The sequence below is a fragment of the Nycticebus coucang genome, chromosome X (genome assembly GCF_027406575.1).
Source record: "Nycticebus coucang isolate mNycCou1 chromosome X, mNycCou1.pri, whole genome shotgun sequence".
NCBI classification, from domain to species: domain Eukaryota; kingdom Metazoa; phylum Chordata; class Mammalia; order Primates; family Lorisidae; genus Nycticebus; species Nycticebus coucang.
Genome location: NC_069804.1, coordinates 54,720,643 through 54,748,508, shown reverse-complemented (window position 1 = coordinate 54,748,508; position 27,866 = coordinate 54,720,643). Strand labels below are relative to the sequence as shown.

Genomic DNA, 27,866 nt, shown 5'->3' with positions numbered 1-27,866 from the left:
CATTTGACGGACTCTCAGTCTGTCACCCTGGGTAGAGTACTGTGACATCATAGTTTACAGCAAGCTCAAGCTTTTGGGCTCAAGAGATCCTCTTGCCTCAGCTTCCCAAGTTGCTGGGACTGTTCGTGCCTGCCGCAACCCCTGGCTATTTTTTTAGAGACAGGGGTCTCACTCACTCTTGCTGGTCTCAAACTCCTGAGTTCAAGCAATCCACCGACCTTGGCCTCCCTGAGCTCTAGGATTACAGGTGTGAGCCCCCACGCCCGCCACCGCTTTTTAAGGACAATGCATAGTCTATCCTTGCGTTCATGACATATTTCTACTTTTCCCTGAGAAAAAGATAGTTAGTGCTTCTGCTTCCTTTTAATAGACTCATTTTGTGATTATTACACATTATCATTCCCTGCTTGACACTTTTGTAGAGACTGATTTTTGGATGTGTTTTTCATTTGGCAAAAATTCAATGTGGCTTTACGTGGGATGTCTAAGTGTCATACACAGCAGTATTGATGTTCTGGTTTTGAGTGGGAAGTATATAGGGATATGCATACATTCCCTAGAACAGTGGTTCTCAAACTGTGGGTCGTGATCCCCAGGAACTGTCTTAAAGAGTCACAGCATTAGGAAGGTTGAGAACCACTGCTCTAGAAGAACAAAAGTAGGAGACTGAAAAGGGGTGTGCACAGGGTTAAAAGAGCCGATAGACACTATCTGGTTTTGAATTCTGTGCTGTCAGCTACCAAAGACTGCAGTGTAGGCCGGAATATAGATGTCTTCAGGAAGAAGTTTGGTTAGGTACCGTGAAATGACAGAGTCTGCTTCATTTTGTTCCAGACACAGGAGGCACATTATGGGTCATTTGCAGTCAACAATAACTTGTGGACAAACATGTATGGGCATTTCTGCAAATGCTCTGTCAATCTAGGTGCTGGAGAAAGAGAAAAGAAGTATTCTATTAAAAAATATACTTCCGGGCCAAGCGCAGTGGCTCATACCTGTAATCCCAACGCTTGGGGAGGCCCAGGCGGGTGGATTGCCTGAGCTCACAGGTTCGAGACCAGCCCTAGCCAAGTGAGACCTGGTCTCTAAACATGGCCGGGCATTGTGGCAGGTGGCTTTAGTCCCAGCTACTTGGGAGGCTGAGGTAAGAGAATTGCTTCAGCCAAGAAGTTTGAGGTTGCTGTGAGCTATGACGCCATGGCACTCTACCAAGGGTGAGAAAGTAAGACTCTGTCTCAAAACAAACAAACAAACAAAAAATATATGTATATATACACACACACACCCATACATACACACATACTTCCATTTCTAACTCACCCAAGACCCCAGGCTTCATTACCTCTATTTTGCAAGGCCAAAATTAAGTTTAGTATTACATATCATTCTAAGTCATCTGGAAGCTGGTTCACTGGGGCCATCTCAGAAGGCCTGGATGTGCCCAAGAGGGGTGGCAAATCTACCCAGAAAGATATGCCTTAATGATCTTCACATCGTCCACAGGGCAGTCCTGGAAGTTTGTTTCCAACATTCCCATTCAATTCACTATTCCTACACCCTGGCACACCAAAAACAGTGTGTTTGCCATTAAACCACTGGGTGGGGGTGAAGGTCACAAAGAACTGGCTGCTGCTGGTATCTGGCCTTGTGTTGGCCATTGTGAGAATTCCAGCTCCCATGAATTTCTTTTTTTTTTAATTTAATTTAAATTTTTTTTTATTGTTGGGGATTCATTGAGGGTACAATAAGCCAGGTTATACTGATTGCAATTGTTAGGTAAAGTCCCTCTTGCAATCATGTCTTGCCCCCATAAAGTGTGACACACACCAAGGCCCCACCTCCCTCCCTCCATCCCTCTTTCTCTTTCCCCCCCATAACCTTAATTGTCATTAATTGTCCTCATATCAACATTGAGTACATAGGATTCATGCTTCTCCATTCTTGTGATGCTTTACTAAGAATAATGTCTTCCACTTCCATCCAGGTTAATACGAAGGATGCAAAGTCTCCATTTTTTTTAATAGCTGAATAGTATTCCATAGTGTACATATACCACAGCTTGTTAATCCATTCCTGGGTTGGTGGGCATTTAGGCTGTTTCTTTTTTTTGGCTTTTGGCCAGGGCTAGGTTTGAACCTGCCACCTCTGGCATATGGGACCAGCGCCCTACTCCTTGAGCCACAGGCGCCGCCGCATTTAGGCTGTTTCCACACTTTGGCGATTGTAAATTGAGCTACGATAAATAGTCTAGTATAAGTGTTCTTATGATAAAAGGATTTTCTTCCTTCTGGGTAGATGCCCAGTAATGGGATTGCAGGATCAAATGGGAGGTCTAGCTTGAGTGCTTTGAGGTTTCTCCATATTTCCTTCCAGAAAGGTTGTACTAGTTTGCAGTCCCACCAGCAGTGTAAAAGTGTTCCCTTCTCTCCACATCCACGCCAGCATCTGCAGTTTTGAGATTTTGTGATGTGGGCCATTCTCACTGGGGTTAGATGATACCTCAGGGTTGTTTTGATTTGCATTTCTCTAATATTTAGAGATGATGAACATTTTTTCATGTGTTTGTTAGCCATTCGACTGTCATCTTTAGAGAAAGTTCTATTCATGTCTCTTGCCCATTGATATATGGGATTGTTGGCTTTTTTTCATGTGGATTAATTTGAGATCTCTATAGATCCTAGTTATCAAGCTTTTGTCTGATTGAAAATATGCAAATATCCTTTCCCATTGTGTAGGTTGTCTCTTTGCTTTGGTTATTGTCTCCTTAGCTGTACAGAAGCTTTTCAGTTTAATGAAGTCCCATTTGTTTATTTTTGTTGTTGCAATTGCCATGGCAGTCTTCTTCATGAAGTCTTTCCCCAGGCCAATATTTTCCAGTGTTTTTCCTATGCTTTCTTTGAGGATTTTTATTGTTTCATGCCTTAAATTTAAGTCCTTTATCCATCTTGAATCAATTTTTGTGAGTGGGGAAAGGTGTGGGTCCAGTTTCAGTCTTTTACATGTAGACATCCAGTTCTCCCAACACCATTTATTGAATATGGAGTCTTTCCCCCAAGGTATGTTCTTGTTTGGTTTATCGAAGATTAGGTGGTTGTAAGATGTTAGTTTCATTTCTTGGTTTTCAATTCGATTCCAAGTGTCTATGTCTCTGTTTTTGTGCCAGTACCATGCTGTCTTGACCACTATGGCTTTGTAGTACAAACTAAAATCTGGTATGCTGATGCCCCCAGCTTTATTTTTATTACTAAGAACTGCCTTAGCTATGTCTCTTCAGTGGGGAATTCAAGCCATTAACATTTATGGAGATAATTGATAAGTGTGGTAGTATTCTATTTGTCTTATTTTGTGAGAGTCCATTGCTTAGTTTTATCTTTTGCATCAGTGTGGAGGTTAGGTTCTGTCCTTTAATTTCTGAGTGTCCTTTAATTACTTTGCTGCTGATCCATTGTGGTGGTCATTGTGCAGAACAGGTTGAAGTATTTCCTGTAGAGCTGGCCTTGTTGTGGCGAATTTCCTCAATGTTTGTATATCCATAAATGATTTGATTTCTCCATCAATTTTTAAGCTTAGCTTAGCAGGGTACAGCATTCTGGGCTGGAAATTGTTCTGTTTAAGTAGATTAAAGGTAGATGACCATTGTCTTCTTGCTTGGAAAGTTTCATTAGAGAAGTCTGCGGTCACTCTGATGGATTTGCCCCTGTAGGTCAACTGGCGCTTACTCCTGGCAGCTTGCAGAATCTTTTCTTTTGTCTTGACTTTGGACAGATTCATCACAATGTGTCTTGGAGAAGCTCGGTTAGAGTTGAGGCGACCTGGGGTCCGATATCCCTCTGAAAGCAGTGTGTCAGAATCTTTGGTGATATTTGGGAAATTTTCTTTTATAATATTCTCTAGTATGGCTTCCATTCCTCTGGGGCATTCTTCTTCCCCTTCTGGGATTCCTATAACTCGTATGTTTGAATGCTTCATAAAGTCCCATAATTCTGACAGTGAATGTTCTTTCTCTCTCTTCTTTTCTGCCTCTTTCACTATGTGAGTTATCTCAAGAACTTTGTCTTCTACCTCTGAAATTCTTTCTTCTGTATGGTCTAACCTGTTGCTGATACTGTCCATTGCATCTTTAAGTTCCCTGATTGACTGTTTCATTTCCTTCAGCTCTGCTATATCCTTTCTATATTCTTCATATCGTTCATCTCTTATTTGATTCTGTTTTTGGATTTCCTTTTGGTTATTTTCCACTTTATTAGCAGTTTCCTTCATTGTTTCCATCATTTCTTTCATTGTTTTCATCATGTGTATTCTAAATTCCCTTTCTGTCATTCCTAACATTTCTTTATAGGTGGAATCCTCTGCAGTAGCTACCTCATGGTCCCTTGGCGGGGTTCTTCTGGACTGGTTCTTCACGTTGCCTGGAGTTTTCTTCTGATTCTTCCTCATGAGTGATTTCTTTTATCTGTTTCCTTGCCCTAATTTTCCTTTCACTTCCTCTTCCTCTTTAAGTTCTCATGCCTGTGGACTAAGGGTTAGATTAGTCCTTTTGGTACAGGACCAGAAGGGTGAGAAGGTTGAAGAGCAAGAAAGGGATGAAAGAAAGGAGGACCGAGTGAAAAGAAAAAAAAAAAAATAGAGAAAGGAGAGGGGGTGGGTAAAAGGAATATTGACAAAAAGAAGAGAGGCACAGAAAGAGGGAGACAGAGCAATATAGGTGTACAGTAGGGTACTTTGACACAACCTTTAAAAAAAACACCTTCTGGGGGTGCCCAGTTGGGTGGTTCCCTTGAGGTCAGCAGCTCTTTGCTAACCTGATCAGACACAGTACCCCACCTCCACCAAGTAGAGAGGAAAGACAAAAGTGCTATAAATCAAACCAAAACAAGCAAACAGAACAATTTATGGGATAAAATTGGGTGAAAAACCAAATAATAGTGGTAGAAACACTAGCAAAAATGAAGTTCTAGTTATTAAAAAATGCAGCAATGGGAAATTATAATTAAACTAGAAAAATTGAGAAAGAAAAAAGATCTGTACGCAAAAGGTTGAAATTCAAAAACAAAACAACAGGGAGGCGGAGCAAGATGGCGGCCGAGTAACAGCTTCCTTGCATCTGGGCACTGTGAGTCCGCGTAGATAGGACTCCAGGTATCTCTGGCTGGTGGGATCTGCCTATCATCGTCCCTGTGAGGATACAGGGAGTCAGCAAGAGAATTCTGGACCCCAAGGGAGGACTAAAACAGTGGAAAAACGGCAAGTGGTCGCGTGTGTTCAATCGGTCTAAACCCACCCGCAACTGTAAGTTCAGTAGCAGCGAGACTGCAAACCAGAAAGGCCTTACCTGTGAACTGTTTTGTTGTCTTTGGACTTGGCACTCAGTTGAACTGCCTTGGGGAGAGCCTGAGCGGGAGTGTGGAGAACTTTGGCCATTGTCTACAGCCCCAGTCTGAGCCGCTGAGCCAGATGGAGCTAATAGTGTTTGGCTGTGGGTCACAGGGAGCCATTGTGAGCGATCTGCCCCGGCAAGCTTCGCCCTCAGGGTCCCAGAGCTTGAATCGGGTGGGAGCTGGTAACCCAGCGACCAAGTAGCCTAAGGGTGGGGTCTGAGCCGCCTTGAAGCCCTACCCCTCAGGGGCAGAGTGAGACCAGTTTTCGCACATTGGGTAAGTGGATAGCAACTTCAGCAGTGATTCCAGTGACAAGCACTTTCCTGAGAAAGCTTCTGCTCAGCAAGTTTACAAGTTCAAAGTGCCTTTTAAGTGGGCTGAAGAGAGATTTAGGGTGTCTACCTGCTGGGGTTTGAGAAACTAGCAGCCTCCAGTCGTATCAGAACTGTGATTAACATCTCATACCCCAGAAGACCACGTGTTGCCCAGACAATATTCAACAACATATACATACTGCTTGGTTTTTGGTTGTGTTTTTTTTTTGTTTGTTTTCTTTTTGTTTCGTTGCTTTTTATGTTTATTTTGATGTTGTTGATGTTTTGTTTTTAATTTCAACCTTTTCCATACAGATCTTTTTCTTTCTCAATTTTTCTAGTTTAATTATAATTACCCATTGCTGCCTTTTTCAATAACTAGAACTTCATTTTTGCTAGTGTTTCTACCGCTATTTGGTTTTTCACACAATTTTATCCCTTAAAGTTTTCTGTTTGCTTGTTTTGGATTAATTTATAGCATTTTTATCTTTCCTCTCTACTTGGTGGAGGTGGGGTACTGTGTCTGATCAGGTTAGCAAAAGAACTGCTGACCTCAAGGGACCCACCCAACTGGGCACCCCAAGAAGGTAGTTTTTTTTTAAGCTTGTGTCAAAGTACCCTACTGTACACCTATATTGCTCTGTCTCCCTCTTTCTGTGCCTCTCTTCTTTTTGTCAACATTCGTTTTCCCCACCCCCTCTCCTTACTCTATTTTTCTTTTCACTCGGTCCTACTTTCTTTCATCCCTTTCTTGCTCTTCAACCTTCTCACCCTTCTGGCCCTGTAACCCTTAGTCCACAGGCACGAGAACTTAAAGAGCAAGAGGAAGTGAAAGGAAAATTAGGGCAAGGAAACAGATAAAAGAAATCACTCATGAGGAAGAATCAGCAGAAAACTCCAGGCAACATGAAGAACCAGTCCAGAAGAACCCCGCCAAGGGACCGTTAGATAGCTACTGCAGAGGATTCCACCTATAAAGAAACGTTAGGAATGATAGAAAGGGAATTTAGAATACACATGATGAAAACAATGAAAGAAATGATGGAAACAATGAAGGAAACTGCTAATAAAGTGGAAAATAACCAAAGGAATCCAAAAACAGAATCAAATAAGAGATGAACGATATGAAGAATATAGAAAGGGTATAGCAGAGCTGAAGGAACTGAAACAGTCAATTAGGGAACTTAAAGATGCAATGGACAGTATCAGCAACAGGTTAGACCATGCAGAGGAAAGAATTTCAGAGGTAGAAGACAAAGTTCTTGAGATAACTCACATAGTAAAAGAGGCAGAAAAGAAGAGAGAGAAAGCAGAACGTTCACTGTCAGAATTATGGGACTTTCTGAAGCGTTCCAACATACGAGTTACAGGAATTCCAGAAGGGGAAGAAGAATGCCCCAGAGGAATGGAAACCGTACTAGAGAATATTATAAAAGAAAATTTCCCAAATATCACCAAAGATTCTGACACACTGCTTTCAGAGGGATATCGGACCCCAGGTCGCCTCAACTCTAACCGAGCTTCTTCAAGACACATTGTGATGAACCTGTCCAAAGTCAAGACAAAAGAAAAGATTCTGCAAGCTGCCAGGAGTAAGCACCAGTTGACCTACAGGGGCAAATCCATCAGAGCGACCGCAGACTTCTCTAATGAAACTTTCCAAGCAAGAAGACAATGGTCATCTACCTTTAATCTACTTAAACAGAACAATTTCCAGCCCAGAATTCTGTACCCTGCTAAGCTAAGCTTAAAAATTGATGGAGAAATCAAATCATTTATGGATATACAAACATTGAGGAAATTCGCCACAACAAGGCCAGCTCTACAGGAAATACTTCAACCTGTTCTGCACAATGACCACCGCAATGGATCAGCAGGAAAGTAAGAACTCAGAAATTAAAGGACAGAACCTAACCTCCACACTGATGCAAAAGATAAAACTAAGCAATGGACTCTCACAAAATAAGACAAATAGAATACTACCACACTTATCAATTATCTCAATACATGTTAATGGCTTGAATTCCCCACTGAGGAGACATAGACTGGCTGACTGGATTAAAAAACACAACCCATCCATTTGCTGTCTGCAAGAAACACACCTGGCTTCAAAAGACAAATTAAAGCTCCGAGTCAAGGGTTGGAAGACAAATTTTCAGGCAAATGGAATTCAGAAGAAAAGAGGAGTTGCAATCTTATTTTCAGAAACATGTGGATTTAAAGCAACTGAAGTCAAAAAAGACAAAGATGGTCACTTTATATTGGTCGAGGGAAAAATACAACAAGAAGATGTTTCAATTCTAAATATTTATGCACCCAATTTAAATGCTCCCAGATTCTTGAAACAGACCTTACTCAGTCTGAGCAATATGATATCTGATAATGCCATAATAACAGGGGACTTTAACACTCCTCTTACAGAGCTGGACAGATCCTCTAAACAGAAATTAAACAAAGATACAAGAGATTTAAATGAGACCCTAGAACAACTGTGCTTGATAGACACATATAGAACACTCCACCCCAAAGATAAAGAATATACATTCCTCTCATCACCCCATGGAACATTCTCCAAAATTGATCATATCCTGGGACACAAAACAAATATCAACAGAATCAAAAGAATTGAAATTTTACCTTGTATCTTCTCAGACCATAAGGCACTAAAGGTGGAACTCAACTCTAACAAAAACACTCCACCCCACACAAAGGCATGGAAATTAATCTTCTGTTGAATAACAGATGGGTGCAGAACGAAATAAAACAGGAAATCATTAACTTCCTTGAGCATAACAACAGTGAAGACACAAGCTACCAAAACCTGTGGGATACTGCAAAAGCAGTTTTGAGAGGAAAATTCATCGCTTTAGATGCCTACATGGGAAAAACAGAAAGAGAGTGCATCAACAATCTCACAAGAGATCTTATGGAATTGGAAAAAGAAGAACAGTCTAAGCCTAAACTCAGTAGAAGAAAAGAAATATCCAAAATCAAATGAGAGATCAATGAAATTGAAAACAAAAGAATCATTCAGAAAATTAATGAAACAAGGAGTTGGTTTTTTGAAAAAATAAATAAAATAGATAAACCATTGGCCAGACTAATAGAAAAGTAAAATCTCTAGTAACCTCAATCAGAAATGATAAAGGGGAAATAACAACTGATCCCACAGAGATACAAGAGATCATCTCTGAATACTACCAGAAACTCTATGCCCAGATATTTGACAATGTGAAGGAAATGGATCAATATTTGCAATCACACCCTCTCCCTAGACTCAGCCAGGAGGAAATAGAGCTTCTGAACAGACCAATTTCAAGCACTGAGATCAAAGAAACAATAAAAAAATCTTCCAACCAAAAAATGCCCTGGTCCAGATGGCTTCACTCCAGAATTCTATCAAACCTTCAAGGAAGAGCTTATTCCTGTACTGCAGAAATTATTCCAAAAAACTGAGGAAGAAGGAATCTTCCCCAACACATTCTATGAAGCAAACATCACCCTGATACCAAAACCTGGAAAAGACCCAAACAAAAAGGAGAATTTCAGACCAATCTCACTCATGAATATAGATGGAAAAATTCTCAACAAAATCCTAGCCAATAGATTACAGCTTATCATCAAAAAAGTCATTCATCATGATCAAGTAGGCTTCATCCCAGGGATGCAAGGCTGGTTTAACATATGCAAGTCCATAAACGTTATCCACCATATTAACAGAGGCAAAAATAAAGATCACATGATCCTCTCAATAGATGCAGAAAAAGCATTTGGTAAAATCCAGCATCCTTTTCTAATTAGAACACCGAAGAGTATAGGCATAGGTGGCACATTTTTTTTTTTTTTTTTTTTTTTTTAATTTTGGCCAGGGCTAGGTTTGAACCCGCCACCTCCGGCATATGGGACCGGCGCCCTACTCCTTGAGCCACAGGCGCCGCCAGGTGGCACATTTCTAAAACTGATTGAAGCTATCTATGACAAACCCACAGCCAATATTTTACTGAATGGAGTAAAACTGAAAGCTTTTCCTCTTAGAACTGGAACCAGACATGTTGTCCTTTGTCACCTTTACTATTCAACATAGTGCTGGAAGTTCTAGCCAATACAATTAGGCAAGACAAGGAAATAAAGGGAATCCAAATGGGAGCAGAGGAGGTCAAACTCTCCCTCTTTGCTGACGATATGATCTTATACTTAGAGAACCCCAAAGACTCAACCACAAGACTCCTAGAAGTCATCAAAAAATACAGTAATGTTCCAGGATATAAAATCAATGTCCACAAGTCAGTAGCCTTTGTATACACCAATAACAGTCAAGATGAGAAGGTAATTAAGGACACAACTCCCTTCACCATAGTTTCAAAGAAAATGAAATACCTAGGAATATACCTAACGAAGGAGGTGAAGGACCTCTATAAAGAAAACTATGAAATCCTCAGAAAGGAAATAGCAGAGGATATTAACAAATGGAAGAACATACCATGCTCATGGATGGGAAGAATCAACATTGTTAAAATGTCTATACTTCCCAAAGCAATCTACGTATTCAATGCCATTCCTATCAAAATACCAACATCGTACTTTCAAGATTTGGAGAAAGTGATTCTGCGTTTTGTATGGAACCGGAAAAAGCCCCATATAGCTAAGGCAGTTCTTAGTAATAAAAATAAAGCTGGGGGCATCAGCATACCAGATTTTAGTTTGTACTACAAAGCCATAGTGGTCAAGACAGCATGGTACTGGCACAAAAACAGAGACATAGACACTTGGGATCGAATTGAAAACCAAGAAATGAAACTAACATCTTACAACCACCTAATCTTCGATAAACCAAACAAGAACATACCTTGGGGGAAAGACTCCATATTCAATAAATGGTGTTGGGAGAACTGGATGTCTACATGTAAAAGACTGAAACTGGACCCACACCTTTCCCCACTCACAAAAATTGATTCAAGATGGATAAAGGACTTAAATTTAAGGCATGAAACAATAAAAATCCTCAAAGCATAGGAAAAACACTGGAAGATATTGGCCTGGGGAAAGACTTCATGAAGAAGACTGCCGTGGCAATTGCAACAACAAAAATAAACAAATGGGACTTCATTAAACTGAAAAGCTTCTCTACAGCTAAGGAGACAATAACCAAAGCAAAGAGACAACCTACACAATGGGAAAGGATATTTGCATATTTTCAATCAGACAAAAGCTTGATAACTAGGATCTATAGAGAACTCAAATTAATCCACATGAAAAAAGCCAACAATCCCATATATCAATGGGCAAGACACATGAATAGAACTTTCTCTAAAGATGACAGACGAATGGCTAACAAACACATGAAAAAATGTTCATCATCTCTAAATATTAGAGAAATGCAAATCAAAACAACCCTGAGATATCACCTAACCCCAGTGAGAATGGCCCACATCACAAAATCTCAAAACTGCAGATGCTGGCGTGGATGTGGAGAGAAGGGAACACTTTTACACTGCTGGTGGGACTGCAAACTAGTACAACCTTTCTGGAAGGAAATATGGAGAAACCTCAAAGCACTCAAGCTAGACCTCCCATTTGATCCTGCAATCCCATTACTGGGCATCTACCCAGAAGGCAAAAAATCCTTTTATCATAAGGACACTTGTACTAGACTGTTTTTTGCAGCTCAATTTACAATCGCCAGAATGTGGAAACAGCCTAAATGCCCACCAACCCAGGAATGGATTAACAAGCTGTGGTATATGTATACCATGGAATACTATTCAGCCATTAAAAAAATTGGAAACTTTACATCCTTCATATTAACCTGGATGGAAGTGGAAGACATTATTCTTAGTAAAGTATCACAAGAATGGAGAAGCATGAATCCTATGTACTCAATTTTGATATGAGGACAATTAATGACAATTAAGGTTATGGGGGGGAGGAATAGCAGAAAGAGGGATGGAGGGAGGTGGGTGGGGCCTTGGTGTGTGTCACACTTAATGGGGGCAAGACATGATTGCAAGAGGGACTTTGCCTAACAATTGCAATCAGTGTAACCTGGCTTATTGTACCCTCAGTGAATCCCCAACAATAAAAAAATAAGTAAATAAAATAAAACAAAAAACAAAAAACATCAACAACATCAAAATAAACAAAAAAACAACCAAACCAAAACCAAAACGAAAACAAAAAACTGAAAAAACAAAACACAACCAAAAACAAAGCAGTATGTATATGTTGTTGAATATTGTGTGGGCAACACGTGGTCTTCTGGGGTATGAGATGTTAATCACAGTTCTGATACAACTGGAGGCTGCTGATTTCTCAAACCCCAGCAGGTAGACACCCTAAATCTCTCTTCAGCCCACTTAAAAGGCACTTTGAACTTGTAAAGTTGCCGAGCAGAAGCTTTCCCAGGAAAGTGCTCGTGGCTGGAATCACTGCTGAAGTGGCTATCTACTTACGCAGTGTGCCAAAACCCGTCTCACTCTGCCCCTGAGGGTTAGGGGTGCAAGGTGGCTCAGACCCCACCCTTAGGCTACTCGGTTGGTGGGTTGCCAGTTCCTACCAGATTGTAGCTCTGCGACCCTGAGGGCCGAGCTTGCCGGGGCGATCGCTCACAATGGCTCCCTGTGGCGCACAGCCAAACACTATTAGCTCCGTCTGGCTCAGCGGCTCAGACTGGGGCCCTAGACAACGGCCAAAGTTCTCCGCATTCCCTCTCAAGCTCTCCCCAAGGCAGTTCAACTGAGTGCCAGGTGCAAAGACACCAAAACAGTTCACAGGTAAGGCCTTTCTGGTTTGCAGTCTCGCTGCTACTGAACTTACAGTTGCGGGCGGGTTTAGACCGATTGAACACACGCAACCACTTGCCGGTTTTCCACTGTTTTAGTCCTCCTCTTGGGGTCCAGAAGTCTCTCGCTGACTCTCTGTATCCTCACAGGGGTGATGATAGGCAGATCCCACCAGCCAGAGATGCCTGGAGTCCTATCTGCGCGGACTCACAGTGCCCAGATGCAAGGAAGCTGTTACTCAGCCGCCATCTTGCTCTCCTCAGTTGCCTTGATTTCTTTCTGGCTTTATCACCCCGTACCACTTGCGTATAATGCTAATTCTGGTTACCTTCCCATCAGCTTTTTCTCGCTCCCATGAATTTCAAGTCTGGATGAAGTACATCTTCGAACTGTTTGTCATAGATAGACGCACCACCTTGACTTGTCCCTGTTGGGTCACCTCCTTGGATCACAAAATCTTTGATGATTCTGTGGAATTTAGTACCATTGTGGTAACTTCACTGAGCCAACTCAGCAAAGTTCTTATAGGTCTTTGGAGCATGCTTCCAGTATAGCTCCAGCACAATGATTCCCATGCTGGCCTCCAAACGAACATTAGGAAGCTGCCAGGAGTCTGCGGGAATTGGCACTATAATGAAACCAGTCAGTGTACTATTTGTTAAGGTATATATATCCAGGGTATGAAGGCTCCTGAACTCTGTGTATCACATTTCAGGGTTGAGACCTTTTATCTGTTTGCAGGTATATGTCCCACAATCTCTCTCAATTCGTTATGGGTGTGTACCCTAAGATGTCAAGTATCTTTAATTATTCTGAGTGTACTCCCCAGGATGTAACATTGCTAATATGTTGTGGGTTCTTGTTGCAGGGTTGAAAGTTCCTGATCCATTTTGGTCATATTTTTCAGATGATGTCTCCGATCCGCTTGTGTACGTATATCACAGTAGGTTTTAAGAACATTTCTTTTGCTTTTTTGTCAAGGGTGTGAGGTCTGTTCTGTCTGTGGGATCTCCTAATATGTGAGATCCCAGACCTATTTGTGGGTGTATGTTCCTGGGAAGTCTCTGATCACTTTCTAGATGCATAACTCAGAATGAGGTATGTGAGCTAGTATGTGTTATGTTAGGACTTTAGGTCTCCAAGCTTTCTGGAGGTGTGTGTTGTGTGATATGAAGTCTCTGATTGTTTGTGCATGTACAATGTCTCTGTTTTGCTGACTTAAGGCTCCTTAATATTCCCATGTCCTAATCTTTGGATATGGACTTTATGATATGACCTTATATGTTAAAAGATTCTTTACATATGTGATCTTGAGATGGGTAGATTTTCCTGGATTTTCTAGGTAGGTCTAAGGTAATCACAATTAAATGAGAAGGACAGGATGGTTATTGCCACTGACTATGATGTAATGACACAGGCTGAGTCAGAGACAGCAGTATGATGCTAGAAGTGTTTGTGGGTGTGTATCTCAGATTTTGAAGTCCTGGCACTGTTCCTAGAAGTATATTCCAAGGTGTGAAATCTCTAATTGTGCACATTTATCTGTGGCCAGCTGAATAAAACATCCCCCAGAGATGTCCATCCAAAGAGATGTGACAAGGGAGCACTGACTGAGGGCAGGAGATCTGATGATGGAAGCAGAGTCAGAGAAGGAGATGTGATGACAGAGGCAAAACTCAGAGATTTGAAGATGAAACAGTATCTGCTGCGAAGATAGAGGAAGGGGTAAGGGATGAAGGGGTGCAGGCAGCTCTAGAACCTGGCAAAGGCAAGGAAACACATTCTTTCCCTAGGGTCTCCAGAAGGAAGTAGCTCCCTTTTGAAGCCTGACTTTAGTACTGTAAGACCTTCATTTTCAAGTTTCCACCCTACACAAACATAATATGATAAATAAATGCGTGTTTATCACAGCACTAAGATTGTGCTGATTTGTTACAACAATGATAAGAAATGAACCTGGTGTCCCAGGTGATGACTTCCCTATCTGGTTAGTGGTGAACATACCAGTATGTGAACTCCTGATATGTTTGTGAATGTGTGTCTAATGTGAGAAGTCTCTGATCTGTATGTGGGTGTATGAACTAGGGTGGGAGGTCTCTGACCTGTTTGAGAGTGTGTGTCCCTAAATTTGTGATCTCTCAGTTCTTTTTGGGTGTACATCTCAGGATATGATCTGTTTGTGTGTGCATATCCTAGGATGTGAGGTCTCTTGGCTTATTTGTGGTATGTGAAGTCTCTGAGGTATTTGTGGGTTATGTGTAGGTTGTTCGGTCTCTGATGTTTCACGGGTATTTCTGAAATATGACATCTATGATTCATCTGGGAATTCATCTATACGTTGAACATCCAATATCTGAAATGCTTCAAAATCCAAAACTTTTTGAGCACCAACACAATGCTCAAAGGAAATGTTCATTGGAGCATTTCAGATTCAGATTTGGGGTGCTCAACCAGAATGCAAATATTTAAAACCCCCCTCAAATTCAAAGCACTTCTGATGCCAACCATTTTAGAGAAGGGGTACCTAACCTTATACCAGGAGAAGATGCCTCTGATCTGTTTAGGTGTGTATATCCAAGTGTGAGGTTTGTGGCTCATTGTGGATATATTATGCATAGTGTGGGGTCTCTGACATATATATTATATATATATATATTTTTTTATTAAATCATAGCTGTGTACATTAATGCAATCATGGGGTACAATGTGCTGGGGGGTCTCTGATATTTTTGCGGGTCTGTATCCCAGGATATGAACTCTCTGAACTCTTTGAGGGTATATTCCAAATATATCATTCTCTAACTGTGTTTCCTGGAATGTGAGATCTCTTATTTCAGCGGTTCTCAACCTGTGGGTTGCGACCCACAGGAACTGTATTAAAGGGCTGCAGCATTAGGAAGGTTGAGAACCACCATCTTATTTGGTTGTGGGTGTAGGTTGCAGCACTTGAGATGTCTCATCTGTTTGTGAGTGTCTCAGTGTGAGGTCTCTGATCTGTTTGTATGTGTTGCAGGAATTGCAGTCTCTCATCTATTTGTGGGGGAATTTCTTAGGTGAGTTCTCCATTCTGCTTTTGTCTTTATTTTTCATAGTATTTAAGTTTTAATCTCTTCATATGTGTTTGTCAAGAATGTGAGTTATATGTTGCAGTGCATGAGGTCTGTGCCGTATTTGTGAGTATTTGACACAGAATGTGTGCCTCATTCCTGTTTTGAATGTATGAGTATGTCAGAGGGTGGGAAGCCTTTGATCTGTCTAGAATTGTATGACACAGGATGTGGAGTCTTCGAGCTTCTTATATATGGATACCTCAAGAAGTGATGTTTTTAATTACTTAGTGGATGTATAACTTGGGTTGGTAGAATGAAGGTCTCTAAAAGACACATGTGTCCTAATCCCTGGAACATGTGAATATGTGACCTTACATGTTAAAAAGTCCTTTGCATATGTGATTAAACAATCTTCTCTCTCTCTTTTTTTTTTTTTTTTTGCCTGCCTCAGCCAAGCTGGGGCTCCTTTATTCTCAGGTGTGGGAACCACAGAACAGGGTTTATTTACAAACAATCCTCTTTTTTTAATGATGATTAGGGGAGATGCTTCTGGATTCCCCGGGCAAGCTGATGTAATCACAGGGGTCCTTAGAGGAGAGAGGCAGGACAGTCCAAGTCAGAGAAGTAGATGTGAGCCAGAAGCAGACATCGAAGAGATGGGGATTTGAAGATGAAATGCTCTTAGGTTTGAAGATGGAGGAAGGGACCACAAGCCAAGGAATACAAGCAACTCTAGAATCTGGAAAAAGCAAGGGAATGAATTCTCCCTTACAGCCTCCAGGAGCAATGTAGCTCTGCAGATACCTTGATTTTAGCCTTTTAAAACCCATTTTTTGGTTTCTGAACTGAAGAGAGGTAAGCTATTGCATTTCTGCTGTCTATGACACTAAGATTATAATTTGTTACAGCAGCAATCTTTGTTTGTTGGTGCACATTCAAGGATGTGAACTCCATATCTATGAGTGTACATCCAGTGGTGGAAGTCTTTGATCTGTGTGCAGGTATGTGAACCATATTGAGAGGTCACTGAATGTTTGAGGGTGTGTGTCCCAGAATCTGTGGTCCCTGAGCTGTTTGTGTGTGCATGTCTTAGGATGTGACATCTCTGAGTTGACTTGGGGAGTACATTCCAGTATGTGAGGTCCTTTTTTTTTTTTTTTTTTTTTGAGACAGAGTCTCAAGCTGTGGCCCTGGGTAGAGTGCGATGGCATCACAGCTCACGGAAACCTCTAACTCTTGGGCTTAAGTGATTCTCTTGCTTCAGCCTCCCAAGTAGCTGGGACTACAGGCACCCATCACAACACCTGGCTATTTTTGTTGTTGTTGTTGTTGTTGTACTTGTCCTTGTTGTTTGGCAGGCCCGGGCTGGATTCGAACCCGCCAGCTCTGGTGTATGTGGCCAGTGTCCTAGCCACTAGAGCTACAGGCACCGAGCCATATGTGAGATCTTTGAAATATTCCTAGATATGTTCCAGATTGTTAGGTCTCTCATCTGTTTGGGGGTTATTTCCTATGATATGAGGCTTCTGATTTGTTTGGTTACAAATGTACTGGGATGTTAGATGTCTATTTAGGTTTGTGTCTCCAGGGTGTAAGGTTTCTGAGCTGTTTGTGGGGGGTTTTCTCAGGGTTGAAGCCTCTAGTCTGTTTGCTGGTAAACATCCCACTATATGAGCTCTCTGCTCTGTTTGTGTGCTTGTGCTTGTATGTCAAGTCTCTTATCTGTTTCTGGTGTTTTCCTAGCCTGTGAGGTCTCTAACTTGACTGTGGCTGTACATTGTGGGATTTGAGATCTCTGATCTGTTTAGGGGTATATGTCTCAGGTATTTGTGGTCTCTGCAGTGTTTGTGGAATATATCCCAGGATATGAACTTTCTGATCAGTTTCTTATGTATAACTCAGGGCTTGAGGTTTCTGATCTGTTTGTGGATGTGTGTTGCAGAGTCTGAAGTCTGTGGTCTCTTTATGTATTCATGTGCAGGTTGTGAGGCCTCTAATCTGTTTGTGGGTACATACCCCCCTGATTTCAGCTCCCTCATCTGTTTAATGTTTCATGGCACATAGTACTTCATATGAAGTATCTGATCTCTTTGTGGCTACACGTCCAGGTTGTGAAGTCTGTTATCTTTTTCTTGGTATATAGCTCAGGATCTGAACTCTCTGATAAACTTGTTGGAGTATGTCTGATGTTGTGAATTCTCTGATCTGTTTCTGGGTTCATGCCCTAGAATATGTGGTCTCTGATCTAGATGGGTATGTACGTCCAGGGTGGGAAGTTCATGATCTCTTTGTGGTTTTAGGTCCCATGGCCTAAAGCCTCTGATGTTAGTGAGTACATGTCCAGGTTGTAATGGATACGCAAGTCCTTTATATAAAATGGTGTAGTATTTACATATAACCTACACACATCCTCCTGTATGCTTGAAATCACCTCTGAGTTACTTATAATCCCTGCTACAATATAAATGTTATGTAAATAGTTATTATTCTGTACTGTTTTTATTTGTATTTGTATTTTTTCTTTTTGAGACACAGTCTCACTTTTTTGCTCTCGGTAGAATGCTGTGGTGGCATAGCTCACAGCAACCTCAAACTCTTGGGCTTAAGTGATTCTCTTGCCTCAGCCTCCCAAAGTAGCTGGGACTACAGGCACCTGCCCCGGCCCGCGGGGAATTCAACGGGGACCTGGGAAACAAAGGGGTCAGTCGAATGAGGGTACAAGAGACACGAAAGAATGAGAGCAAGTCAAGAGTCTGATCAAGCTCCGTCGAGTTTATTTTTCAGCTGGACTTATAAGCACACAAACGAGGAAGTAACTAAGGGCTATTCCTAACAGGGTGGGGAGGGGGCTAGTTTCTGGAAAATTACTAGAAGAACCCTAAGGCGGGGGGTGCATTTTTGAGGAGATATGCAAGGGGAAAGTACCGTTGTTGTTTATGGTTGAATTCCTGAGAATAGTTTGCTCGTAAAATCAAGATAGCAAGGGGCATTTTTGTGATATGTTTTGGCTCCCGGCAGGCACCTGCCACAAAGCCTGGCTATTTTTTTGGTTGTAATTGTCGTTGTTTAGCAGGCCCGGGCTGGGTTCGAACCTGCCAGCTCCGGTGTATGTGGCTGGCGCCCTAGCCGCTGAGCTACAGGCGCTGAGTCAGTTTGTCTTTTTATTGACCTTTTTTGTGGTTTTTTTTTTTTTTTTTTTTGGCTGGGGCTAGGTTTGAACCCGCCGCCTCTGGCATATGGAACCGGCACCCTACTCCTTGAGCCACAGGCGCCGCCCTATTGACCTTTTTTGAATGTTTTTTGATCCATGGTTGGTTGAATCCAAAGACTGAATGTATTTGTTTATGTGTGTGTGTATAACAGATAGATAATATGTGCATGTGTTCAGCCTGTAGTTATTGAGTTCTTTGTGGGTTATTTCCCATGGTTTGAAAATCTCTGACCTGTTTGGGAGTATGTCTCAGAATACATACAAGCTCTCTGAATCTCTTTATGGGAGTATGTTGCAAGATCTCAGGTCTATCATCTGTTTCTTTTTCCTAGCATGGGAGGTCTCTAGCTTGATTGTGGGTATATTCTGCATGATTTGAAATCTATAATTTGTTTGTGGGTAGTTATTTTAGGTTGTGAGGTCTCTGGTCTCCTTGTGAGTGTATGTCTCAAAATATCAGGTCTCTGTACTTATTGTGGGTGTATATCTTTGCACATAAGGTTGCTAGCCTGCTTGTAGTTTCATGTTGCAGGAGTCAAGGTTTCTGATCTCTTTTTAGTTGTATTTCTTACATAAGGTCTGTGATCTCTTTGCTAGTGTATAACACATTATGTGAGTATGTGATCTCTTTGTGTGTAAAGGGTGTGAGGTCTGTTCTGTTTGTTGTCCATGTCCCAGTTTGTAAGGTACCCAACCTGTTTGTGGGCTTATGTCTAAGAATGCATTTCTCTCTGCAGTTTGTTTTGTTTATATCCTAGGTTTGGAGGTTTGATGTGTTTGGGGGCAGATTTCATGGGATGTAGGGCTCCTGTTCTCTTCGTGGGTATATGTCCTATCATGTCAGGTCCCTGTTCTCTTTGAGTGTGTGTGTCCCAGATGTTGAGTTTGCTTATGTGTTTGTGAGTTTAATTGCAAGTGATTGAGGACTCTGAGAATTTTCTTTTTTTTTGAGACAGAGTCTCACTTTGTCACCCTGGGTAGAGTGCTGTGGCATCATACCTTGCAGCAACCTCAAGCTCTTGGGCTCAAGTGATCCTCTTGCCTCAGCCTCCTGAGTATTTGGGACTATAGGCGCCTGCCACAATGCCTGGCTAATTTTTTCTATTTGTTTTTAGTAGAGATGGGATCTTGCTCTTGCTTAGACTGGTCTCAAACTCATGATCTCAAGTAATACACACTTGCTTTAGCCTCCCAGAGTTGCTAGGATTACAGGCATGAGCCACTGCGCCCAGCCTGACTCTGAGAATTTTTTGGTAAATGTCCCAGTATGTGTATCTTATCTCTCTGCTCTTTTTTGATGTATGTTATAGAGATCTGAGCTGTTCGGAAGTGTGTGACTCAGGATGCAATGTCTGAGTTGTTTGTGTGTGCATGTCTCTCATGGCTGGATAATGGCATTCCAGAGATGTTCACTTCCTAATCCCTGGAACCTATGACTATGTTGGTTTACATGGAAAGGGGGATTTTGCAGATATGATTAAGTATCCTGAGATGGGAAAATTATCCTAGATTATCTGGGTAGGCCATTGTATACAAGCATCTTTCTAAGAGAGGCATGAAAGCAAGGGTTAGAAAAGGTGGCATAGGCCAGGCGTGGCGGCCTATAATCCCGGCATGCATATAATCCTAGCACTCTGGGAGGCTGAGGCGCGTGGATTGCTTGAGCTCACGAGTTCAAGACCAGCCTGAGCAAGAGCAAGATCCCACCTCTAAAACTAGCAGGCATTGTGGTGGGTGCCTGTAGTCCCAGCTACTTGGGATCACTTGAGCCCAAGAGTTTGAGGTTGCTGTGAGCTTTGATGCCACAGCACTCTACTGAGGGCAACAAAGTGAGACTGTGTCTCAAAAAAAGAAAAAAAAAGAAAGAAAAGAAAAGGTGGTATAGTGATGGAAGCAGATTGACAAAAAGAGATGCAAAAACATAAGCAGGGATAGAGAAAAATAGAGAGATAGAGATAGCAGAGATAGAGAAGGATATATGTAGAGAGATGGATCCAAAGACGGAGACAGAGAGGGAGGAGGAAGAAAAGCAGAGAGAGAAAGAGATTTGAAGATGAAATGCTGCTGGCCTGCAAGACAGAGGAGGGAGCAGTGAGCTCAGGAATGCAGGCAGCCTACAGGAATTGGATTCTCCCCCAAGGAGGTCCAGAAGGAAGTCAGCTAGGCCAACACCTTCACTTTTTCCCTGTAAGACTCCTTGTCAGTCTTCTCATCTGCAGAAATGGAAGATCATAAATTTACGTTGTTTTACAGCAAAAAGCTTGTAGTGATTGGTTTCAGCAGCAATAGAAAACCAGTAGAGTCCTGTGTTGTGGTGTCTCTATCTGGTTGTCGGTGCATATCCCAGGATGTGAATTCCGTGACTTGGTGTGAGTGTGTATCTGATAGCAGAGGTCTCTGATCTCTGTTCGGATGTATGAACTAGGGTACTATGTCTCTGATCTGTTGATCTATTTAGTGGTGTGATTCCCAGGATTTGTCTTCTCAGCTGTTTGGGTGTGTGTGTCTGTCCTAGGATGGGTGGTCTCCAGTCTGATTTGTGTAAATGTCCCAACATGTGGGTTCTTCTAGTCTGTTGAGGTGAGTAAGTGTAAGGATTCTGAGTTCTTGTTGGTGGGTATATTTCCTTTGCTTGAAACCCCTGATCTATTTCTGTTTCTGTCCAGGATGGGAGACTCCCTGATCAATTTGTTCATCTCTGTCTCATGGTTATGAAGCTTCTGGTGTGTTTGCTGCTGAATGAAGTTGAGAGTGGGGTCTCTCACCTCTTTGAGGGGGTTCTCTGACGAAGTGTGTTCTCTGATCTGATTCTGAGTGTGTGTCCAGAGTCTGAGATCTGTGGATATACATCCCTGGAGTGAGTTTTCTCAGCTATGTGCAGGTATAAGTTTTAAGTTGTCAGATCTCTGATATTTTGGGGGTAATTATAAGCATATGAGATTTCTGATTTGTATGCTTTTATTTCTAGGAGATGTCAGATTTCTTTTCCATTGTGGCATATATATCTACAGTGTGAGGTTGCTGAACATTCTGTGTATTTATGCATGAGAGCCCTGCTCTCCTTGGAGGTGTATTCCCAAAGACAGTAGGTCCCTGAGCTTTTTCACGAAGTATTTTCTGCATGAGAGGTCTGTGACCTGTTTGGTGGTTCATGTTGCTGGATCCAGGGTCTCTGGTGTGTTTTATAGGTGTGTTTTTCAAGTTAGGTCTCTGATCTGTTTGTGTGTGTGTGTGTGTCATAGTGTGTGAGTATATCATCTCCTCAGCGTATTTACAAAGGGTGTGAGGCCAATGGGTTATATGTCTAGTTGTGAGGTCCCTAACCTGTTTGTGGGCATGTGTCAGTGAACATGGCTTTTTCTGTGTGTGTGTGTGTGTGTGTGTGTGTGTGTGTGTATGTGTGTGTGTGTCCCAGAGTCAGAAGTCTGATGTGTTTGGGGGCGTTTGTCCCAGAATGTGGGGTACCTGACCTCTCTGCTGGTGTAATCCTAGAATGTCAAGTCTCTCTTCTCTTTGAATTTATACCTTCCAGAGAAAGTGATTTCTCTTATATATCTGTGAGTTTAATTTCCAGGGTGTGAAAAAGGTAAGCTTTGTTTGATGTATATCCATAGTGTATAACTGTCTGATACTATTGCATATGTTTCTCAGAGTGGGAGTTCTCTGATCCCTTCAGAAGTAAATATAGAATTCCAGATGTGAATTAGCAGTTCATAGGTAAAAGTCCCAGGATGTGATATTTCTCTTTGTGCATATATGTTCTGTTTGGTCAAATAATGGATTCCCAAATATGTCCTCATCTTGTTCCTGGAACATGTTAATATGTTGTCTTATCTGCAAAAGGGACTTAGCAGATGTATTATTAAGTAAGCATCCTGAGATTGGGGTGGTTATTCTGGACAATCTAGTAGACCCACTCTAATCATAAGACTCTTTATAGGAGGAAGGTAGGACCTTCAGGGTCAGAGAAGACTAAGTGACTATGTATGTTGGTCAGAGAGGGCCTTGTGATGATGAAAATAGAGTCACAAAAAGTGAAATAATGGGGCGGCACCTGTGGCTCAAAGGAGTAGGACCCCGGCCCCATATACTGGAGGTGGCGGGCTCAAACTCAGCCCTGGCCAAAACTGCAAAAACAAAAACAAAAACAAAAAAAAAACCCAAAAAAGTGAAGTAATAATGGAAGCAGAGGTCAGAGAAATAGATTTTTTTGTTTGTTTGTTTGTAGAGACAGAGTCTCACTTTATGGCCCTCGGTCGAGTGCCGTGGCCTCACACAGCTCACAGCAACCTCCAACTCCTGGGCTTAAGCGATTCTCTTGCCTCAGCCTCCCGAGTAGCTGGGACTATAGGCGCCCGCCACAACGCCCAGTTATTTTTTGGTTGCAGTTCGGCCGGGGCTGGGTTTGAACCCATCACCCTCGGTATGTGGGGCCAGTGCCTTACCGACTGAGCCACAGGTGCCGCCCAGAAATAGAGAGATTTGAAGCCACAATGTTTGAATCATTTGGTCTCTTTGGCAGTTATGCTGCAAGGTGTCATGTCTACCAAATGTTTCTGGGTGTTATTTTTCAGTGCGACTTGATTATGGCTGCATACTGCAGGTTTTGAAGTCTCTGATCTGTTTGTTTTTGTGTGCTCCAGAATGTGAGGTTTCTGAGCTGTTTGCCTGCAGGTTGCTGGAGGTCTCTGAATTGTGCGTAGGTGCACGTCCAGGTTATGAGGTCTTTAATCTTTTTTTTTTTTTGGAAAACAAATCTCACTTTGTCGCCCTGGCATCATAGCTCACAGCAACTTCAAACTCTTGGGCTCAAGCGATTCTCTTGCCTCAGCTTCCCAAGAAGCTGGGACTACAGCCACAACACCTGGCTATTTTTTGTTTTTTTTTTTTTAGAGATAAGTTCTTGCTTTTGTTCGGGCTGGTCTCAAACTCCTGAGTTCAGGTGATCCACTCACCTGGGCCTCTCAGAATGCTGGGATTACAGACGTGAGCCAGCGTGCTTGGCCTCTTTAATCTTTTTGTTGGTTTATATCCCAGGATGTTCACAGCTGTATTCCTAGGATTTCAGTCACTGATATGTTTCTGGCCGTGTGTCTCAGGCTCTGTTACCTGTATTCTCTTTGTAGGTATAGTCCTCGGATGGAGGTCTCTGTGATCTGTTTATCATTGTACACATATGTTCCAAGATGGAAGGTTTGTGAATGTTTTTTGGGCATGTTTTTTAGGATTTTAGGTCTATGATCTATTTGAGGTTGTGTGTCCTAGGATGTGAGGTTTCTGATCTATTTCTGGGCATATTTCCTAGCACGTGAAGTCTGTGAGCATTTTGTCAGTGTCCCAGGCTACGGTATTATGGATCTCTTCATGTGTACTGTCAAGCATTTAAGGTCTCTGATTTTTTTCTTGCTGTTTGTTCCAGGATGTGAGATCTCAAACTATTTGTGGGTATATGTCTTAATGTGTATGTCTTTGCTCTGCTTGTGGGATCATATATTCCAGTGTCTGATTGTCTTTATTCTCTTTGTGGATTTATTTCCCAAAATTATTAAGTGTATTTTGTAGGATGTGCATTTCCCTGGTCTTTGTCTATGTATGTCCCAGGATGGACAGTATCTAATCTCTTTATTGGTATATGTCACTAGTGTATGATGTCTGATCCACTGTGGGTCACATCTTAGGATGTGTCAGGATGTTCTTTTTGGGTGTGCTTCCTAGAATTTGAATTTTCTGAGGTATTTGTTTGTGTGTGAGAGTGACAGAATGTGATGACCTGATCTGTTGTGACTTGAGTGTGAATTCATTGTAAAACATGAGTTGTCTGGTTTCTTTTTGGGTTTATGTCCCAGGATGAAAGGTCTTTCGTCTAGTTCTGTATTTCTAGCTTGCAAAGTCTGTCACCTATTTGTGGGTATATGTCCAAGGGTGTGAAGTCTGGGGTCTCTTTGAGGGTCTGTGTCCCAGGATGTCAGTTCTCTGAGCTTGTTGTGGTTTTGTGTGTCAAGATGTGCAGGTTCTTGTCAGTTCTCGTGTGATTGTTAGCATTGAGTGGTCTCTGATCTATTTGTGGCTCTGTGACCCAGTTTGTGAGGTTTTGACCTGTCTTTGTCCCTGCATGTGAGATCTCTAATGTGTTTGTGGTTTATGCCCCAGGATTTGAGTCTCTGGTCTCTTTGTTGTTTTATTTTTATTTTTATTTATTTATTTTTTATTAAATCATAGCTGTGTACATTAATGTGATCATGGGGCACCATACACTGGTTTCATAGACCGTTTGACACATTTTCATCACACTGGTTAACATAGCCTTCCTGGCATTTTCTTAGTTATTGTGCTAAGACATTTACATTCCACATTTACTAAGTTTCACATGGTCTCTTTGTTGATGTGTATCCTGATATGTGAGTTCTCTGATCTAGTCTTTGGTTTATTTCCCAGGATGTGAGTGCTCTGATGTTTGTGGGTATTTGTCCTGGTATGTGAAGTATCTGGAATTTTTATGAGCATATGTTTCAGGGATTGAGGTCTATGATCTGTTTGTGGGCATATGGCCATGATGTTATTTCTCTGAAATATTTCTTTTTCTTTTCTTTCTTTCTTTTTTTTTTTTTTTTTTGAGACAGAGTCTCACTTTGTTGCCATTGGTAGAGTGCCGTGGTATCATAGCTTACAGCAACCACAAACTCTTGAGTTCAAGTGATTCTCTTGCCTCAGCCTCCTGAGTAACTGGGACTACAAGCATGCACTACCACTCCTGGCTAATATTTTCTATTTTTGGTAGAGATGGGTCTCACTCTTGCTCAGGCTGGTCTCAAACCTGTGAGCTCAGGCAATCCACCTGCCTCAGCCTCCCAGAGTGCTAGGATTACAAGTGTGAGCCATCTTGATATTTTTGTGTGTATATCTCAGTTTGTGTGGTTTTTAATCTTTTTGAGAGTTTGTCACAGGATGTGAAGTCTCTGTTATTTTTTGGGTGTATTTCCTAGAATTTGGATTTTCTGAGCTCTGTGTGTGTGTGTGTGTGTCAGTGACAGAGTGTGGTCCCTGATCTGTGCATTTCCATGGTGGACATACATGGCCTGTATGTACAGGATGTGAAGTCTCTGATTGGTTTGAGTGTGTATGTCTCACCTGAGGATTTGATGTTCTGCATCCAGCATGTTAATTCTCTGAATTGTATTTTGGGGTATGTACCCTAAATTTCAGAAGGATTTCTGAATCCTGAATTTGAGGGTTCCGCACATTTTCTGGTCTGCATTCCAGGGGATTGAGTTCCCTGGGCTGTTTGGGTAACTGTGTTTATACTGTGAGGTCACTGAGCTGTTTAGCTGCTTGTGTCCTGGGATATGTGATCCCTGAGCTCTTTTGGTTTCAAAGTTCCTTGACCTGTTTAGGATATATTTTCAGGTGTAAAGTCTCTGTTCTTTTTCGAGGTCTCAGCTTTAGAGTGTGATATACCTGACTCATTAGGGGTTTGTTCCAGGGTCAAGGCCTCAGCTTTTAATGGGTGTATGTGAACCAGTGAGTGATTTTTCCAAGCTATATTGAGGTCTCTGTGTGTGAAATCTATTAACTCTATGGTGGTCTCTGAGCAGAATATTATGTCTCAGAGCTACTTAGAAGTCTGTCTTTTCAGGTGTGAGGTGTCTGTGACCCTTGTGTGAGAATTATGATGTTTTTGTGTGTCACCCCTCCAAACTGTTTTGAGCTAATATCCCCAAAAATGAGTTCACTATGATGTTGTGCAGTTTGTCTTAGGGTTGTTTTTCTGAGTGATTTCGTAATCTATGTCCAGAGTCTGATATCTTTCTACTTATTTCTTGTGACTGTTTCAAGCCTTGGAGGTGCATCACCTCCTATGTCCCAAAGTGTGAATCTCTGATCTGTGTATTCCTTGGTGGTGAGGTCCCTCAACTACTGGGTTATGTTCCCAAGGGCAAGGTAGTTCCTGTTGCAGAAGTCTCAGTTCCAATATATCGGGTCTCTGACTTATTAGGGAATCTATTTCCTGTGTTTGAGGTCTCTGAGCAGTTTGAGGTTCTGTTCAGTTTCTGATGTTTCTCAGGTGTTTAGGGGTTTGTGCCCAGGTTGTATGTCATTGAGCTGTTTGGGGGTCTGTGTCCTATAGGGTAAAGTTTGTTAACTCTGAGCATGTTGGCATTTCATGTCTGCTATGTGAGGTCTCTGGCCTGTTTGGGGGTCTTTTTTCCAGGTTGTGAGGTTAACTCTCTGAGGGTTTATGTCCCATAATTGGAGGTGCTTGTGCCGTGTGGGCCTATGTAACCAGGATGTGATACCTCTCAACTGTCTCCCAGGTTAGATGTTCTCTGAGCTGTTTGGGAGCCTGTGTAAACAATGTGAATTCCCTAAGCTGTTTTGGGTCTGAGTCACAGTTGTGAGGTCTCTCCACTATTCATGGTCAACTTTGCACAGAAAGTAGAGTTGTTTGGTGATCTGTGTCCATGACTTCCAGGTATCTGAAATCTTTCTAGTTATAAGTTCAAAGTATGAGTTCTAAGAATGATTTTGAGGTCTGAGTCCAGGGTGTGATATTTCTGACATGTTTATAGGTCTGCGTTTATTTTTATTTATTTATTTATATAGTTATTTGAGACAGAGTCGCACTTTGTTACCCTTGGTAGAGTGCTGTAGCATCATAGCTCACAGCAACCTCAAACCTCAAACTCCTGGGCTTTAGCAACTCTCTTGCCTCAGCCTCCTGAGCGGGCACCTGACTACAGGCGCTCACCACAATGCCTGGGTATTTTTAGAGAAGAGGTCTTGCTCTGGTTCAGGCTGGTCTTGAACCTGTGAGCTCAGGCAATTCATCCACCTCAGCCTCCCAAGTACTGGGATTACAGACATGAGCCACCGCGCCCGGCTTATTTATTTTTTTGAGACAGGGTCTCACTCTGTCACCCTGGGTCTCACTCTTGCTTGGGTTAGTCTTGAACTCCTGAGCTCAAGTTGGCCTCCCAGAGTGCCAGGATTATAGGCCTGAGCCACCATGCCAGGCCTAGAGGTCTGTGTTTAGAGTGTGAAGTTTCTGAACTGTTCGGGGTTTGAGCCTAAGATATGAGGTTGCTAAGCTATTTGAGGTCTATGTCCAGGATATATGTCAGGGTCTGTATCCCAGA

At 42.0% G+C, this 27,866-nt stretch overlaps 1 pseudogene; it reads right to left on the bottom strand.

Moving 5' to 3' along the window:
* Positions 1-1,459: 1,459 nt before the first annotated feature.
* On the bottom strand, positions 1,460-21,582 carry LOC128576811 (peptidyl-prolyl cis-trans isomerase-like 1; annotated as a pseudogene).
* Positions 21,583-27,866: the final 6,284 nt, after the last annotated feature.